This window comes from Malania oleifera, chromosome 5, assembly GCF_029873635.1.
Source record: "Malania oleifera isolate guangnan ecotype guangnan chromosome 5, ASM2987363v1, whole genome shotgun sequence".
NCBI classification, from domain to species: domain Eukaryota; kingdom Viridiplantae; phylum Streptophyta; class Magnoliopsida; order Santalales; family Ximeniaceae; genus Malania; species Malania oleifera.
The window spans coordinates 89,356,871-89,377,720 of record NC_080421.1 but is presented as its reverse complement, the minus strand read 5'-3'; the positions used below and the strand labels follow the sequence as shown (position 1 = coordinate 89,377,720).

At 35.9% G+C, this 20,850-nt stretch overlaps 1 long non-coding RNA gene across 1 annotated transcript; it reads left to right on the top strand.

Moving 5' to 3' along the window:
• Positions 1 to 574: 574 nt before the first annotated feature.
• LOC131155560 (uncharacterized) lies at positions 575 to 8,556 on the top strand. The gene is made up of 3 exons (XR_009136838.1): positions 575 to 822; positions 8,027 to 8,135; positions 8,250 to 8,556. It is a non-coding gene; the product is annotated as an uncharacterized LOC131155560 (long non-coding RNA).
• The last annotated feature ends 12,294 nt before the right edge of the window (positions 8,557 to 20,850 follow it).

Sequence of the window (20,850 nt, the reverse complement as noted above, 5' to 3'; positions counted from 1 at the left end):
AATTTATTTAACTATATTAGTGACGGTTCCAAAAATTCATCGCTATTAGTATATTATTAGTGATGGTTCAGAGGATTCATCACTAATGGTATTTTTATTTAAAAAAAATATAAAAAATAATTTAGTTAAAAATATTAGTGACGGTTCGACAAATTCGTCACTAATAATATGGTATTAATGATGGTGTAAAGATTCGTCACTAATAATTTATTTATTTAAAAAATATAAAAATAATTTAGTTAAGAATATTAGTAACGATTTGAGAAATTCGTCACTAGTAATAGGGTAGTAGTGATGGTTCAGAGGATTTATCACTACTAGTTTTTTTATTTAAAAAATATAAAAATAATTTAGTTAAAAATATTAGAGACGATTTATAAAATTTATTACTATAGTGTTTTTATTTAGAAAATATATAAATAATTTAATTAAAAATATTAATGACGATTTAAAATATTCATTGGTACTAATAACGATTTAAAAAATTCGTAATAGTCTTGTATGACTCTAACCTAATAAATTCACCATCTCCGCGCAAATTTCCCATCTACCTCCATTTTCCCTTTCCCTCCAATCCTCCCCATTTCCCTCCTACACTCCCCAGCGATACCCTCTCGCCAACGGCTCCATCGTTCTCCTCTCGCCGACTCGCAGCCCCTCGCCGGATTCTGAGTGATGGCCGTGCGTGGTGGTTAGAGTCGGACTGTTGTGAGGTTGAGGGGGTGGTGGTTGTGAGGACCCCGTAGCATATCTTCTCTTCAGAGTCGTCGTAGCACACGCGAAGAGAGCTGCTTATAGAGCCAGTCTAAATCCCTAGCCATGGTTAGTTCTACAACAAACAATGCTCTCTCTCTCTCTCTCTCTCTCTCTCTCTCTCTCTCTCTCTCTCTCTCTCTCTCTCTCTCTCTATTTATCTTGTTTAGTGTTTATTCCTTGTTTTTTTTTTTGGTCGCCGTCGCTCGTAGCTAATGAAGAATTTCAGCACATTCTTCGTGTACTGAACATAAACGTGGATGGCAAGCAAAAGGTCATGTTTGCCCTTACTTCCATCAATTTAATACTATTTTCTTAATGTGCTTTGGATTCTTCTTTGCTTCGGAATTTTCGTAAATCTGGATCTTCAATTTTTATCTCTTATCACCAATTTGATTTTTTTACTTGTGAATCAGAAGGTAATAAATTTTCCCGAGAAAATTTTTTATTGGTTTGATTTCTTTATCTGTCATTGTGATTATGATTTTTCTAAGAAAATTTTAGACAGCTAGCGAGGCTTCTGATCCTCTTTTATCCGACTGCATCAGATAAAAAGGTAATAAGTGACGTGTCTGCATCTTCTCGCACTCCATTGATTGATCTCTAGCGTTTCTTTTCGAGGAGAATTCCAGGCTGGATCTTTGTTTCATGGTCTATTTGTCAATTCCTTGATCCACTCTTGGGACCATTTCTCATTTCTCATTTCTCATGGAGTTATAGTCCATTAACTCATCTAGACATTGTAGTGTTCTTTTCCCAAAGTTTTGGTGTTTGCTGATTTTTATTCTATCCCAGTTTTGGTTTTGGATTTTTTTGTCCTTGTTTTGGGGGCGAGGCAGTGGTGTGTGTGAGGGAATTCTTGTTTTTCTCTTGACTTTTTTGAAGGCGAATTTAGGAGATAAAACATGTTTGTGCTCTGCTCATCGTTGTGATTATAAGATCGATTTAATATGTTTTTGAAGAATTTGCATAAGATGATTTTAATAGGGCTGGAAGTTTCAGCATTTTTCTAAGAGGAGGTATTACACAACCTGGGAAAGGATTCTCATAGTCTTGGTGATTTCTTCCTCCAAGTTTTTTGAAGCCCTAAAATCATACACGATTTTAGTTGTGGAAACTAACTCTGTTTGGCAGAAATTATCACTAGTAAATCTGTCTTGCAAGCAAATAGGTGGGATTTTTATGTTAGAGCTAGAGTTTCCTACAAAAGCAATGGAAATTAATTTCACAGGTAATTGTCACTAAACATGAAGTGGTTTATGGTTGTTGCTTCAATTTTGGAACAATATTTAGGTTGAAGATCATTTGTGCTTCTTCTGCTTTTCCTTCTCTTAATTTTCTCATTTTTCAATTATGATACACTTATTTCTTTTTTTATTTATTTATTGAGAGTGGTCATGTTTCTTGGAATTATCATTTTTGAAGGAATTTGAATGACGAGGCTGAGGAGTTCACTTTGCATTTTGGTTTGTTGGGTTCCGTTTCTATTCCTCTGGTTGGGAATGTCAGGGTCTAGAGTTTGAATGTTCTGGTGTTTTTCCTTATAAATCTTCTTATTCTTATCCGATTTGTTATTCTCATTCCTTTCCTCTTGTTAATTAGCCGTGGAAAGCTAAGATTCCTTCTAAAGTCAAAGTTTTTGTTTGGTAGGCCATCTTAGATTCTTAATAGAGTTAACACCAACAATCTGTTGCACATTGTCGTAGCATGCATATTAGACGACCTTATGCTGCTCTAGCTCTTGATGTTTGTGTGATGTGTTATGCCAACGGTGGGACTCATGCTCATCTATTTCTTCATTGCTTCTGGCTGGCCTAAAATTTGTGAAATAGAATTTTTATATTATTTGGAGAGTGTTTGATTTTTAGATGTTTTGGGAGGTGTAAAGGATGTGAGGAGATTATGCTGGTGTGCATTTTTAATTACTATTATTATTATTATTATTATTATTATTAGGTTTTTAAGAAATGCTCATATTTTCTGTGATCGCACTTTGCCTCCTGATCTGTGTGTTTTTTGTTTTTTTGTTTTTTGTTTTATAAACAAAGGATTTATTAGAAGAGAGAAGAATGTACATCAGAAAAAGGAAAAAGAAAAGAAAAAATTGAAAATAGAACAGGAGGATAAAAATCCTCCCTTTGCATCACTAACAATAAATTAAAGCAAATATTCATCATTGTGAATATATATATATATATATATATATATATATATATATATATATATATATATTGGGACAAGATTATCCTATTTTTGCATCTGTGTGTTTTTGTTCATTTTGTTTGGCAGTGTTGGTTTCTCTTATCTTCAATGTGAGTGGAAATTTGGTAGGCTTTATCATTCTGATTTTTTTTTTTTCCATGTATATATGAATATATATATATATATATATATATATTTGTTTTTGTTTTTGTTTTTTTTTTCTTCTGTTTTGTGTTGAGAGACGTTATTATCCTCCTCCTATATATATATATTTAGTAAAAATGCTTTTCTATTAGAAAATAGTTGATTTTAGTTGGACTAAACCAAGTGCAAAGAGCTTATTTGAAATTATCTCAGGTCCCACTAAAGCAATTGTCATTTCATGGCTTGTAGAAAGGTTGGAGAGGAAAAAAATTGGAAGGGATCAGTCCCACTGTCTTGGGATAAGTTTCTTCATGGTTTTGCACTCTTTCATTGCCTTATTGAAAGGAAAGAAGTGAAATATACTGTAAAGTTAGCTTCCATTGATTGATAATTCCTTTAATCCTCCCCTTTTTATGGGTAGTAATTCCATTAATCTGTTTTTGAATGTGTTTTGAGATTCACTTTTTTTGCGGGAAGCCATGCAGCTTACACCTACAGTAAAACTACAACATTACTTTTCAAATTCAGTGTATAAGTATAACCTCTGTGTACCTGTAGTTGTTTTATATATTTGTTTCTACATTGATGTGAAAAATTGCAAGAATAATGGGATTGGATTTCAAGCTCCACGTATGTAACTGGGATGAATGTGATTTTGAAAACATCAAACACAACTAATGCATTTAAAGCTTTTCTTTAATAAATTTTGAAGCATTTTAGGTAGTATTTGTTTCTATTTGTTTACATAAAATTTGAGATACTTTTGAATGTGATTTTGATAGGTTACTCATGTGAAATTTATTGTATGCTTTGCCCATTTCTGATATGACCATGTGATTCTCAGTCATCTTCCAACGTACCGACATTGAGTGAGAATTTTATGTATTTCATAATAACCGTATGACTGGTTTAATTTGTTAATTTGTTGGTCCCGAATAGGCTCAACTGCTATTCTCATTTTGTGTACCTAGTTCCTTATTTTTTTTTTTTTTTTAAATTTTAAAATAACTTTCTAGATTTTGTTGGTGTATTCTTTTCTTTGTACATTTATTTTTCAATTTATGTTTCCTCTTTGTAGCTGCAACCATAATATGACTAAGCTCAATGAAAAAAATCTTTGTTACTATTTACATCTTATTGCTTTTGTTAGTGCAGCGCGTTCGCTTTACTTTGTAGGTAGGGTGACACCTTTCCATGAATGGTATGGAAATATTAATAAAGATACATAAAATATTATCATAGGGATCTTTCTTTGCCAATCATGTCTTTTGGAAGCTTGTTGACTTCAAATTTTTATTTTGAATGATGTTTTGTCATTTTTTTTTTTTTGGAAGTCTTGAACACAAGCCCTAAATCTAAATCCCACCCCGGCTTACCAACGGGCCTTTCTAACCTAAAAACCCAAATGCCACTCTACCCTGCCACCATGTCATGGCCTAGTGGCACATTTTGTTGTCTTTAGTGCTACAAACATTTGGTTTTGATGTAATCGTAAAACTTGGGCATGAATTTGGAAGATAAGGACATTTTCATATAGAGGTTGTTATTACTTATGAAAGATATGTTGTATTTTGCACAAATGCAAACTGCTATGGGATCTTAGCTTTTTTTAGTTATGATTAATTCTAGGAGTGTTTAAGGGCGTTTTTAGTTAATTTTTAGAAATGGATGTCAACATTTTAGAAAATTGGTTTAATAAATTTGTTATATTTATACTGAATTGTGATACAAAATCCTTCAAGTAGTGTGCTAGGTGAAGCCTTGGATTGTAAGTTCTGTTAGAAGGTAGATGTTGGCTTTACTGTAATTCCAATAGGGGGGTGAATTAGTATTTTCAAATTTTATTCCCTAGGTCAATTCCGTAACAGTAGTAATACATAAGCCTATGGTCAATCTAGTGCAGATAAGTAAATGAATATAAATATACAGCGAAAATTAAACTACACAAATAATTCAGCTAAGCATACACAACAAAGTAGTAAATAAAGATGACACCCAGAAATGTTATCGAGGTTCGGCAAACTGCCTACGTCCCCACCTTGTCTAACAAGGACAACGATTACCACTATGAGCTCACTTAACAGGTGGAGCGGCACCTAAAAAAATAGGTCAATTAGCACAGGGCTGACCTCAACCTTTACAACCAAGTCAAATTAACACAGGGCAGATCTCAACCTTTACAACCAATTCTTACCGGGCTAAATTACCGCCCCCTCAGGCCACGCCTGGAATACAGCAGATTTCTCAATAAAATTTGCGTATAGCAAATATGCTTCTCAAGTAAACAAATTATGTACCAATGTAATCAATACACTACCGAATGATATAATAAGATAAGTTCAGTGTAGCCTTAGTGTCTACTCTCAAGATTAATGTCAATAATGCAATCAGTATGTGAGAGTGTAGTGATAGGATCTTTGTGTCAAAATAATATTCTCAATCACAATGCAGCAACAAAGATCACAAGTATGCTTCAAATATCTCACCAAATGTTTTTCTCAATATAAGCCACATGAGATATTCAAAAATGATTTGTAAAGCCTTATTTGATTTTTGTATTAAAATGATAATTTCAATCAAAAAGTATACCAACGAAGATCTTTAGCACACAAGCAAATATTTCAAAATATATTTCTCAAAGATAAGCACAAGAGATATTTCTTAAAATGATTTGTAAAATATTTTTAGCAATCAAAATCCAATGTGAACACCTTGAGTATTGCAATGATAATGCAAAACTCAATGGCTCAATGAAGTATTCCTAAGGAAGACTTATTAACAAAGTCTCCTAAGGAAACTTGAAGCTTTGCTCTCCAATAAAATAATCTCAATCAATCAAGAATAAGAGAGAGCTTAAGTCTATAGGAAGAACACTCAAGCACACTTACAAAGAGATTTACGCAATAAAATTTAATAAGAATGAGTTTAGGAGGCTTAAAAGTGGAAATAGGATTTTTTTTTTTAATTTCAGAGGATTTTTACTAATTAAAATTGCTAATCCTTAACTAATTTTTGCAAATGAGGGGGTATATATAGAATTTCCAAAAATTATAACCATTTAGGACATATTTGTCATTTTAGGAAAAGTTTAAGTGAGGTTAGTAAAAATAAAAATGTTTTTAACCTCGGTAAAATTCGCCAACCTGAGAGCACCAGTCGACCGAACTTAAGGTTCAGTTGACCGAGTGACAGAGTTCAGTCGATCGTGCAAAAAATGAACTGAGCGTTCAGTCGACCGGACTTGCATGGTTCAAGGCTGATTTTTCAATTCCACGCTGATCGATCGATTGGATCAATTTGAACTATAGGGTTTGGTCGACCGGACGGTTGGCGATTCCCATGCGGGGGTTCGGTCGACCAGTGCGTTGCCCATATAAACTTGGTCGGTTGACTGAGCGATCAACTTGTTAACCCAAGGAGGTTCGGTCAACCAGTGGTTGTATATATTCTTCTAGTAGGTCAATCGAGGATCTCAGTGTAACTGAGTTTGGTTGACCGAACATGCCATCCTTGGGCATTTCGGTCCTTTTGCTCTTATAAAAATTTTCCTATTCATATGATGATTAATGTTAAGACTATGGGGCATATTTTTATGAAGTATAGGGAGTCCTAAGGTTAGTCTAGGTCTTTTGAGCATATACCCTAAAAAATCCGGCGTCGGTTGACCGAAGGGTGATCCCTAAGGTTCTGTGGCCCCTTATGGTCAATCTATGGTCATTGAGCTTATCTACCCTATCATGCATGTAATGCATTAATTATTACATACCATTGAGCTTTAATTATTACATACCCGAATAACAACTTAATTAAATTCCAAAGAATAAACATTTTGGGTCTTTGTATTCTTTAAGCTCATGTACGTGCACCATATGATACTTCTGATTGGTCTTGCACACAAACTCATCAACCATAAGATACCAGAGTATTTATCATAATCAAAACGGGATATGACCTATAAGGTCAATAGTAGATGTCCAAAAATGGAGTAACTTATTGAGTGGTCTTCCCTCCCTCGTGATTTGGTTAAGTTAAATATTGATGATGTATCTAAGGGTTACTCTGGTTTGTAGCTAAGCAGATGTTATCAAAGACTCATCAATGGGGAGGTGATCAAGTGGTTTTGCTTTGAATATTGGTGTCTGCACAAATTGTGGGAAAATCTAGTCTTGGCATTGCAATTTTGAGCTTGCTGGGGAAAGTGGCTTCTAAAGGGTTATTATCATGTCTCATGGTGGAGTCTTCCATAGTTCTGTGGCTCTCTAATGCCCATCCAAGATCATGGATTCCTCTATCCCTATGTAAATGTTTTTAATGGATGTTGGGATCTTATTAGAAGGGACTGGTTATGTATAAAAACATCATAGGCAGGTTTTTTAATGAGATCTCATATCCCCCACGAGTAGTCCTCCAGATCTCACTCCTAGATATTTGTGGAATGACCTTTCCTACTTTGATCCCTGTGTACTTTTTTTTTTCTTTGTTTTCTTCTTGTGTAATTAGGTCCTCCATTAGCCTGAAAATGAAAAATATTAATATTATTTATTTATAAGTAATTATGTATATTGCACACTTCATTTGGCATTTAGAGAACTGGTAAAGTGCTTTGTGGATTAGAATGGTCTTATTTGAAATTGATTTGATGCTTATTTGATGACAAAATTTAGAGTCTTATCAAATGTGAGGTTGAGGGCTAATTACCCTACTGATTTAAAACTTGTTTTAGTGGGGATATTAAACTTAAAAATTGTACTCTTAATTCATTTTCACAAGTGCCAGAGAAGCTCTCAATGTCCTATGTGTTGGCAATCCATTAGCCTAAAGGATCCCACCAGGTTCAATTTGGCTGTTTTTGTTAGTTAATTTTCTGATTTTTGATTATCAATCTTCATTGCTTTGATGAATTTACATATTCTGCATGTTGTGACAGTCAAGAGTTGCTTGAGGTCGTGGAATAGGAGAGGAGCCTTAGATTTACTCCACCAAGAAATGCTACGATATTTCATCATCCCACACTTGGGGATTCTGAATTACAGCATGTCTGTTGTTAATCACCATCGGCTAGGATTGTTAATTTATTTCGGTTTGGTCAATAAACAAAAATTAGAAGCTGGCCCATCATTTTCTTATGTACTTATCTTGTGGTAATGCAGTTGCTAGTGGGTGCAAATGATGCTGAACTTGAAGAACGGATTTTACAACACTTTGCTGCTGCTGCAATGGGAAGGGCTCACCACATTGCCAGGAGGGATGGCCTGAGAAGTCGATCATCTGCCAATGGCCATCCACTCCTTTTTGGTATTTTCAGAGACAGTTTGCTCTCGTTATCAAACCGTCTATGGTTTTAGGGAAACCATCGACAGTTTCAGTTTGCAGCAGGAATAACTCTCGGCATTAAACTGTAGACGATTTGCCTGAAACCATCGATGGTTTCGTTCTGCATAGATAACAGAATTTGAATCAAAAGATTAGTAGATTTTTTGGGGGGGGGGGGGGTTTGGAGGATTTTTCTCTAGGGATTGCTACAGGAATGATTTAGATAGGTTCTAAGACTTTTGTACGCATAAGAGTTCATTTATAATCACTACAAAAAATAAGGTTATCAGTGACAGTTCAAAACTGTCGCTAATAATTAAAAAATCGTCACTAATAGTATTAGTGACGGTTTGATAAGCATTAGTGACGGTTTGAAATTAGTTATCATATCTACAGTTACTAATACTTATTAGTGATGAATATATAAACTATCACTAAAAGTCCAGTATTAGTGATAGTTTTCTGTCGTCACTAAAAGACAAACACCGTCACTATAAAATCAACATTTTCTCAGATCGAAATCGTCACTAAAGTCCAACTATTAGTGACGATTCTATAACTGTCATTGCTATTACGCTATTAGTGACGGTCCACAAAACCGTCACTAATGTTACTCTTTTAGTGACAATCATCAAAACCGACACTAATATTTGGCCTTTAGTGACGAAGTTGAGCTGAGAAAAACCATCGCTAATAGTTCTCCTGCAATTAGTAGTTATGGTATTTCAAACCGTCACTAATACTTTGAAATTATCAATTTTTTTTTTTTGAAAATTCTTGTAAAAACTTGTAATTACGTTTTAGTATACATAAAATTAAACCAGAATTGCTAAACCATTCATAAATTATTCAAAATTCAAATACATATATACAAATACAAATTGAAATTAAAAAATAAAAAATAAAAAATAATTCTAGTCAGATAACAAGGAATATAGGAAAAGTAAAAAGCTCCGCGCATCCGACTCGACTGTAGTCCTTGTCATCATTATAGTGTTGTGATAGCCGCAAACCCTACAAAATAATAATAATACAAGAAATTATTATACAATGTTTGAACATATATGTGTATGCTATAATTAAAAATGATTAGATAGCAAAATAATTGGACATTTGGACATAGTGTAAAAAAATGATACGATTGTAAATAACTTAGTTTGATCAGTCAAAATTCACCCCACTCGGTTTGGACCATATGCCCGGTTTTATAAGCTAAGTGCTTAAAATGAACTAAGTTTAATTACTAAGTTTGTTTTTATTCTAACTTTACTTCTAAGTGGGGAAAAAGCTCCCAGAGAGGAGTTGTTAAGCACCGTCAGCTCCAGCATGTCCAGGTCAATGTGATGGACGTGTTGAGATTGACTATATTCAGTTTGGACCTCGTATGCTTGAATTGAACACCTGTGTGCAAAATCGTGAAGTAAGGTTACTATATTAGTATTCTAACTTTACTTCTAAGTGGGGAAAAAGCTCCTCACGAGGAGGAGTTTTTATGCACCGTTAGAACCGAAACGTCCATGTCAATGTGATGGATGTGTTGGGAGTAATGACACTCGATTTGGACCTTGTATGCTTGAATTGGACACCTAGGTGCAAAACCGTGAACTAAGGTTACCATGTTTGTATTTTAACTTCGCTTCTAAGTGGGGAAAAATCTCCCAAGAAAGAGTTTTTAGGCACCGTCAGATTTGGCATGTCCAGGTCAATGTGACAGACATGTCGGGATTGACCACACTCGGTTTGCACCTCGTATGGCCGACTTGGACACCTGTGTGCTTAAAATGAACTAAGTTTTAAGTTTGTTTGTATTCTAACTTTACTTCTAAGTATAGGAAAAGCTCTCGAGGAGGCATTTTTGGGTTCCGTTAGATTCGACACGTCCAGTTCGATGTGACGGATGTGTTGGGACTGACCACACTCGATTTGAATCTCGTATGCCCAAATTGGACACCTGGGTGCTTAAACTGAATTAAGTTTGATTACTATTCTAACTTTACTTCTAAGTGGGAAAAAAGCTCGCGGGGAGGATTTTTTAGGCACCATCAGCTTCTTCATGTCCAGGTCAATGTGATGGATGTGTTGGGATTGAACGCATTCAGTTTGGACCTTGTATGCTTGAATTGGACACCCGGGTGCAAAGCTGTGAACTAAGGTTACTCTGTTTGTATTCTAACTTCACTTCTAAGTGGGGAAAAAGCTTCCGGAGAGGATTTTTTGGGCATCGTTAGATCTGACATGTCCAGTTTGATGTGACTGATGTGTCGAGACTCACCCAACTCAATTTGGACGTCGTATACCTGAATTGGACACTTGGGTGGTTAAATTCAACTAAGTGTACTAGGTTTGTCTCTAAGCACATAATTTTCAATTGGTATGGAATTTTTGGGCACTGTCAACTCCAGCACGTTGAGCTCAATGTCACAAACGTGTTGGGACTGACCACACTCTGTTTAGACCTCGTATTCTTGACTTGGACACCCGAATGCTTAAAATGAACTATGTTTACCAAATTTTAACTTTGCTTCTAAGTGGGGAAAAAGCCCCTAGGGAGGATTTTTTAGGCATCGTCAGCTCTGGCACATCCACTTCGCTGTGATGGACTTGTCGGGACTGACCAAACTCAGTTTATGCCCATTTTGGACTTGTTTTGTAGGTTATACCGTTCAAACTTGGGAATTGATAGCTCATTTTACGTAGGTTTGGTTACCACAGGTCATTTTACTTACTAGTATGGTGGTGGTAGTTGGTTTGTGGCAAAAACGAGCATATTTTATGTTTTTGGCACCTTGAACTACATTTTTGACTTGTTTTGTACGTCATATGGTTCAAATTTGGGAACTGTTGCCTCAATTGATGCAGGTTTAATTCTCATGGGTCTTTTTTCTTATGAGTATAGTGGCGGTAGTCAATTTGTGTAAAAAATATGCATATTTCACATTTTGGGCACCTTGAAGCCCATTTTTGATTTGTTTTATAGGTCATACATTTCAAACTTAGGAACGGTCGGCTAATTTGACACAGATTTAGTTCGCACGAGTCGTTTTACTTACAAGCATAGTGGTGGTAATTAGTTTGCGATAAAAACATGCATATTCTATGTTTTGGACACCTTGAATCCCGAATTTGACTTTTCTTGTATGTTATATATGGTACAAGCGTGGGAACTGTTGGCTTTTTTGATGTAGGACTACTTCCCACAAGTCATTGTACTTATGAGCACCACAGGTAGTTGGTTTGTGATAGGAATAAACATATTCCACGTTTTGGGCACCTTAAACCCCTGTTTGGACTTGTTTTATAGGTCATACTATTCAAACTTAAGAACCATCGACTCATTTGACGTTGGTTTAGTTCCCGCAGGTAAGTTTACTTATCATTATGGTGGTAGTATTTGGTTTGTGACAAAAACAAGTGTATTTTATGTTTTGGTCACCTTAAACCCCATTTTGACTTGTTTTGTAGGTCATACAATACAAACATGGAAATCATTAGCAAATTTACGCAAATTTAATTCCCACGGGTCATTTTACTTATGAGTATGGTGGCGGTAGTTGGTTTGTTTCTCAATTTGTTGCATTGATCTCAAAAGTAGTTGGTTTATAACGTGAACAAGCATATTCCATTTTTGAATGAAAAAGCCAAAGTGAACATCAAACAACATTTTTTAAGACTCCAACATCAAAAAGGTATAATACAATAGAATTAAAATTGATAAACAAATGTATAAAACAGTATCAACGATCATCTTACAATCACTGTTGACTTTAGTGTAATCCCAAGAGGGGCGGTGAATTGGATATTTTAAAAAATTTCTTTCTAAGTCAATTAACCAGCAATAGTATTTCACAACCTAGAGTCATTTTAGAGCATTTAAAACATAAACAGATAGATGCAACTGCAATTAATTTACTCCAGATAAATTTTAAACAAGCAAGCATAATATAGCAAAACAGATAAAGTAAAGATGACACCAGATGCGTTATCGAGGTTCGAAAAATGTGCCTACATCCCCGCCTCTAGCTCACAAGCCCTATGATTCCACTACAGCTCACTTACGGGTGAGCGACACCAGATACAACACCCTTTCCTTACTGGGCAAGAGAAACCCCAAGTCAGATTAACAAGGCTGACCCCCAACCTTTACAACCAATCCTTACGAGCTAGATCAACACCCCTTAGGCCACACCTGGAATACAACTGATAATGAAATATAAATTTTGGTGTGCAATATATGTGCTTCCCCAATAAATAGATATGCTTATTCATGAATAAGGAGATTGTTGAACTCATGAAGCAATGCTTGACGTGCTAGTAGGTGAAGGCTGAGCACCAAAGGCCAGAAGGACAGTTGCAGCCACTCCACATCCCCGAGTGGAAGTGGGACCATATATCTATGGATTTTGTTACAGGATTACCTCCAACGCTACATAGTCAGAATGCCATTTGGGTGATAGTGGATTGACTGACAAAGATTGCCCACTTCCTACCCATCAAAGTTAACTATCCTATGAACAGACTGGCAAAGATATACATTTAGGAGATAGTTCGACTTCATGGAGTGCTAGTATTCATATTTTCAGACCGTAACCCACGTTTTACATCACAATTTTGGAGGAGCTTACAGGAGGCCTTGGGGTCTCAATTATCTTTCAGCACAACATTTCATCCTCAGACTGATGGGCAGATAGAGAGGATGATCCAAATACTTGAGGATATGCTACGAGCATGCGTGCTAGATTTCGAGGGTATCTGGACCCAGTATATGTTGTTGGTTAAGTTCGCATATAATAACAGCTATCTGGCCAGCATCGGTATGACCCCTTACAAGGCATTATATGGTAGGAGGTACCATTCTCCACTATACTGGGATGAAACCAGAGAGAGGCGAGTTTTGGGGCCGGAGTTGGTGCAGCAGGCATACGATAAAGTTTGACTTATTAAAGACAGAATCAGTGCAGCTCAAAGTTGGCAGAAAAGGTACGTAGATGCTCGCCGTCGAAAATTGGAGTTTGAAGTAAAAGATCAAGTATTTTTGAAAGTGGCACCACTGAGTGGAGTTATGAGATTTGGAAGGAAGGGTAAGTTAAGGTCTAGGTATATTGGCCCATTCGAGATACTTGAGAGAGTGAGTCCAGTCGCTTACAGGTTAGGCTTACCACCAGCTCTATCCAGGATACACAACGTATTTTATGTTTCCATGTTGAGGAAATATGTCTCAGATCCCTTACGTGTGATTAATTGTGAGGATATAGTGTTGAGAGACACACTAGCATATGAGGAGATGCCGGCGCAGATCTTAGATAGAAAAGAACAAGTGTTACACACTAAGATAATTCTATTAGTAAAAGTTTTGTGGAGAAATCACACAGTTGAGGAGGTCTCGTGGGAGCTAGAAGAGGAGATACAACAAAAGTACCCACAACTGTTTGATGAAGATCTGTGGTAGTCTAGAGTAATAATTCAAATAAAATTAGTATTATTTATTTCAGTGAAGAGTAGTTAAAGTATGAATTGTATGTTAGATTTTAGGATAGATAGTATTTTGGTTTTGGGAGAATCTCCTCTTATGTATATATTTGTAATCTCCCATAACCTTGTATGTAATCACAGTATTCCTCCGCTACAAGTGAGGGTAAATAATAAAATAAGTAGCCAAATTTTTTTCTTTTCCTCAGAGAGTAGTGTGTAATATAGACAGCAAATTTTGAGAACGAAATTTTATAAGAATGGGAGAATGTAAAGACTCAGAAATTATAATAATTAAATAAAAGAGAAGAAAGAAATTTAAAGGGGTCAAACAGGGTTCGTCAACGAATGCCCAGGTTTCGTCGACGAACTCCTTCAAGGATTCATGGACGAATTTCAGTGTTCATCGATGAAGAGAAACCGAGAGGGGGTGTTCCAAACCCATTGGTTCATTGATGAGATTCTTATCATCATCGACGAACTCCCTTCTTCACCTCGTTGACGAAGCCACGTGGCCAACCACCTATAAATATGCAAAAATTGAGTTTTGGATGAAAATTTTAGTTCTTTTTCTTTCTCTCTCTCTAGAATTCGGCTACTCTGACTTCTCTATGGATTTTTGGCTCCGTTTCTCCCTGATTCGACGATCAAAAATTACCACGCTGATCTTGGGGCAGATTCTCTACAATTTAACCGGAGCAAAATGTTGGTTTGAGAAGTTTGGGCATCATCCCAAAAACAGGGTAAGTGAGTTATTTAAGGGTTTTGTGGTTATTAAGCTTTTCTGAACCCAGATTTTGGGCTAGATGGAACTATATTGGTGTTTGGATTGATTAAATTAGGGTGTTGTGAAAGCAGGGTTTTGGGTTGCCAAACATCTTAGGTATGGGTTGTCATGACCTGCTCATTTTCACGTATATATATATTTTTTAAAAACATATCATTAACACATGCTCTACATCCAGCTCAGCAGGTCACCATCCACCTAGACCCGTGGGTATCAGGGATATAACAAAACATACAGCAGAAGCCTACGCAGCAGAAAGTATAAAATCATATACATCTCATCATAATGTGCATAACACATACCAAAGTACTACAAACACTATCTCTCAGTATATACATCCCAAAAATGAATCTAGGGACAATTCCCACAAAACATGCTATCCCTACCAAAAGCTTACCCTTCAAAAAGGGCAGATAATCAACATTAATTCTGCGGGACTTTTCCCGCTCCCCTATCCGGGGCTCCTGAAAAGTTAATGAAATTTAGGGGTGAGACACCTCTCAGTAAGGGAAATAAACTAATACAAGTGTGTGGCAACATGAGAAATTCGTGTTCAACATATATCATATATATAACACATTTAGTACTGTTTCATCAAATCTGGGAAAACATATATATATATATATATATATATATATATATAAATCAACATGGCAGAACATACTGCATTTTCATAACATATCTCAACTCATGTCATAATAATAATAATAACATAAAACAATCCTGGTAGGTTAGCTGGCTGTTGTCATGTATTACCCCCACATGACTGGGTTGTGTGGCCCGAAGGCGGGACCTGACAATGATTAGTCGACCACTTCCAAGTCGATAGTCTAGTTTGTAGGTCCGATGGGTCTACCCAGACTGGTCCATACACCAGGGGCGATAACATCACACTCCTCGAACATAACCACATTGACCATCCAATCTCACACCACTCCGTACAACGGCGTTAACACAGATATCATGATCACGAGGACCATGGACACATAGCAACGGTACCGTGCAAGTGCTAGCCTAAACCAAGCCAACCAAGTTCTGATATCATATACATATACTAAAATTGTGATACATAGATATCTCATATCAATCATTTTCACATCGATCATATCATTTACATATATATATATATATATATATATATATATATATATACGTGTACTGTGAAAATCATCGGTCCATACGCCGGTATTACATATTTTAACATAGCACGGCTTATACGCCGGCAAATCACATAGCACAGCCCGTATGCTGGCAAACCACATAATACAGCCCCGTACGCTGGCAAACCACATAGCACGGCCTGTACGCCGACAAATCACATCCATATATATATATATATATATATATATATGTAAAACATCTCGGCCCATACGCCGATTTTCCATCATAGAAATCCATATCATCCACATTCTCAGAAAATAGTGTTTCACAACATTTTTACTCATGCCACACAGTAAATTTTCCACATATTCAACATACGATCATTTTCACAGTATTTTGCAAATATAAGACATATATATATATAATCATATACATTTTCCATAAATCAAATGATAACTATATATATATATATATATAAGCATTTTCCAAAACAGTACTAGCTTAGTTTATCCCCTTACCTGATTCCTAGAAAGCCCCTAATAAAATTGCCCCGCACCCACAGGGTTCCTAACTCAACACCCTGAAAATGAAAAATCCCAGAATTAAAGTTCAGTATTTCTAAGCATACAATATTTTCCTCAACTGTCAAAAACCCGCGTATTGAGTAGCAAGTTTTCACTCAAAAGCATTCAAGTTTAACACCTGAGGGGTTCCCTGATCAATATTCTGAAACTGAAAACCCCCAGTATTAAACTTTAGTATTTTCATGCGCATAACATTTCTTCTAACTAGCGCAAGACCAAATATGGATTAAAAAGCCTTACCTCAACTTTGGGATGATTTCCAACTAGCTTTCTCCCACGATCCGCTCCAACAGATTTGGAGAGAACTCCGTCAGGAGTGTCGTGGTGACTTCGGATCGTCGATCCGACGACTGGTGGGGCCGAAAACGTAGAGAGAAGGGAGGGAGAACCGTAGAGAGAGAGAGGTTTCGTAAAAAAATGATATTTCTCCCGAATTTTTCATTCTTATAAAACAGGATTTCGTCGATGAGCCCGACCTTCGTCGACAAATCCTTCACAAATTTCGTTAACGAAATCCTGTGTTCGTCGACGAAATTCAGGCTGCCTTAGAACCTCTCTCGGTATTTTCTCATCGGCGAGCCCCCTGTGTTGTCGACGAATTCTCTTAAGCCTTTGTCGTTGAATACAGGGGATTCGTCGATGAAGCCCTGAAACTCCCCCTTTTTGTTTTTTTTCTCTTTCAAAATGCAATGTCGTTGACGAACGCGGAGCATTCATCGACGAAGTCTACGGCCTCCTTCTGTTTCCGGTTTCCATTTCCCTTTTCTTATTATTTAAATTTCATTTTAAATTTGGGTCGTTACATGAGTTGAGGATTTCAGCAGGTGTTTTCCTAGGAACTCAGGTAATGTTGATAAATAATAAATAGTTTAGGAATTTTATGAGTAAAAGATAAATGTGAGCCTGGGGAAAAGGTAGATATGGTTATTATTCTGAGTTAGGGTAATTGAAGTAGGAAATGTATATTATTTCAGGACTCTGTGTTAGGCACGGCGGACGTAAGAATAAAGTGGAGTCAGATGTCCTAACTAGTTAGGTAAGGGAAATATGCTGTAATGACCTACCTATTTTACCACAATTAAATATTTTTTTTCCTTACATACATAAAAATCATTCTTAATAATAACCTTGATACCAATATAGCAAAATCAACCCGAACCCATGGGTGCCGGGAATACACCTATCATATACAACGACACCTAAGCAGCGGAAAATATAAATTACATGCATACCATCCAACATTTACAATACCAGAGTGCTACTAATCTGTCAAATATATATATATATATATATATATATACATCCCAAAAAGATCAAGAGGGTAGAACTAGGATCATAATCCAAAAATGATTTGACCTTAGCTCAGCAACTCACCCACCCACCGGGGTAGTATGAACTGCCTCTACTGACGCGAAGCTCGGTCCGCCTGTCTAACTGGATTCCCTAAAATGTTTTGTAAGCTGGGATGAGACACCTCTTAGTAAGGGAAATAAATTAATATCAGTGTGTGGCAACATGAGTGTTTTCATGTTATACTTAATATCAGAACATACATCATATTTGGTAAAAACTGTTGATATCATACCTGAATAAAACATGATTTCTCATAACATAATATAACGTACTAAATTACTAACATGAAAATCATCTTATATAATTGTACAATACTGAAATACACCCAGGATGGATAGCTAGCTGGTGTCATGTCTTATCCCCACATGACTAGGTTGTGCAGCTCGAAGGCGGGACCTAGCAATGGCTGACCGACCATGGTAGATCAATCATAAGTCTGTAAGTACGATAGGCTCGCCCCTACCTGGTCCCAGACTGCCAAGGGGACTACTCCACTCTACACTAAAGCCACATCGACTACCATCTCCCATACTACTGGTTGTGTGCTAGCACTATCATAATTCTGAATATATAGCTACGGTACTGAGCTCTTGAAACTGAACTAAACCATGTCATCCAGGTTCTGATATCATATAATAAGTTTCATATACTTAACATAACTGTTTCGTATTTCATAATAATAACTGTCATGTAAATATTTCATAAATTCTGTCTGATCATACTAGATTATGGCATCTGCGCCAACATGAATCTCGACATCTGCATCAGCATAACATAACATGAATCACGACATCTGCGTCGGCATATCATAACATGAATCATGACATCTGCGCCGACATAATATAATATATTGAACATAATTTTCTGTACTGTTTAATATAATAATCATAAAATCATGGTTCCTGTATTGCTTATATTTGCTCTGAAAACTACCATAACATACTTGATCTGGGAAAACATATTATTCTGATATTCATATTTACATAGAAATTTAAACTTATGCCACACAGAAATAGGTAATCTCCTGAATGTAAAATCTGTTTCAAAATCATAATTTCTGATAAATCACATTTAAATCATATCCATGTTCATAACAATATTTCCTAAACATAATTATATAATATATGTATTTTCTTGAAGTTTAATGCTGTAAATAATAAATAATTTCATGAAAAATTCTGACTTAGTTTATCCCCTTACCTAACTTACTAGGAAGCCCACAAAACACCCAAAACATACACCTACGATGTTCCTAGCACAACACTTTGAAATTAACATTTCCCCAACAAAACTTCAGTAGCATCTTTCCTAACATATTCTCCTAAGTCTAGAAACTCCAAATACCCAATAAAATTGAAATTAGCTAACTTACCCAAATTTTGGGATGGTTCCCAAGTTAGCCTAACCAACAAATCACTCCAGCAGATATGAAGAGAACCTTCCCAGGAGTGACATGATGGCTTCCGATCATCGAACAGGCAAAGAATCAGGCTAGAAAGTTAGAGAGAAGGTGAGGAGGGCGAAATTCTAGAGAGAGAAGCTCCACATGCAAATTTCCCTCGCCACAAATCCGAGTTCCACATATTTATAAAATGCAGACTCGTCGACGAGCCACGTCATCTCGTCAACGAGTGCAAACAGGAGGTTCATCAACGAGCACTTATTCTTCATCAACAAATTTCAGACCCTGAAACACCCCTCTCTATAATTCCTCATCGACGAGACATTTGTCCACGTCGACGATCCCAATAAGTCTGTTAGTCGACGAATGCACTGCGTTCGACGACGAGACCTTATAGAAACCCTTAAGAAAATTTCTTTTGCTCCCTCTTTTATTATTTAATTTCTGTGATCCTTTAGGTCTCTACATATGATATGCCAGCTGATTTAGAAATATTTACCTGTAATATATGATATATGATTATGGGTGTTTTCAGAGTAAGAAAATTATATAGTTTTACAAATTTCAGTATATGTGTTTTATTTAATTAATTGTGTAGCATGAGAAATTATTAGTACAGTACAAAATTTTACAAAATTTATACAACTTTCATGTTATCGGGATTTATGTAGTTTTATAGAGTTAAAATATTCAGTTTTCTTAGTATCATGATTATACAATTTTACAGAAAACACGAGACGCGGTGTTAATTAGAATTATGATTTATGCAAATTTTATGATTTTACAATTTATACAAAAATATGAAATTCAGTTTTAGTAAACCATGATATATAGTTTCAGAACCATAACATACATATATTTCAGTTTGTTCAGATCAGTTAATTACAACGTTTTGGTTATTTCAATTAAACAGAATCATAGTTAAGCATAATTATCAATTATATATATATATAGTATCAGATTCTAATCGACCAGATCAGTTTTCAGAGCACGGTATCGTAACTATTTCAATTCAGAGTGCAACCACATATCTCAGATAGTGTGTGGATTTTTAGTAGTCGATTGTGCCTTGGTTGTGGACAGGCTCCCCGTCTGTTAGGGTTAAGGTGGCTGATCTGACTATCGGAGTTCAATTGACTTATCTTGGTCGGCCAACCACTGTTAAGTTCCTCTTACGGGTCGCACAACCCTATCATGAAGGGTTAATTCATGACTTTCAGTTATCCATATAGGGAAGTTTTCTCAGTTATTATTATATATCTAGATTTACAGAAACCATAGTCATGCCTATAAATATTAGAAGTATTTTGAATAGAATATTTAGAAAACAGTTTATGTTAAGCAACATAGGTGTGAGTTATACTGTGTATAATTTATACTTGTTTTCTTAGACTCAGTTGTTTACATTACTTTTAAATAAGATATTACAATTATGTAAACTCATTTGCCACACACTGATAATAACATATTTCGTTTAACTGAGAGTTATCTCATCCTAGTAATTTATTACTTTTCAGGTGATTTAGGTAGGCGAGCAGATCAAACACAAAGATAGAGGGGATCTTGTGTCGCCCAGTGTGTAGGGTGAGTATTTTTAGATAGACAATTTTTAGTGGTCCCTAGGTGATAGGATAAGGCATTTTGGGTAAGATTTTGTATGTATATTTTTGGGAAGTATTGACATCTGGTATTGTATATAATGTGGTTATATGCATTTTTGTTTTCTACTACATAGGTAGTATACG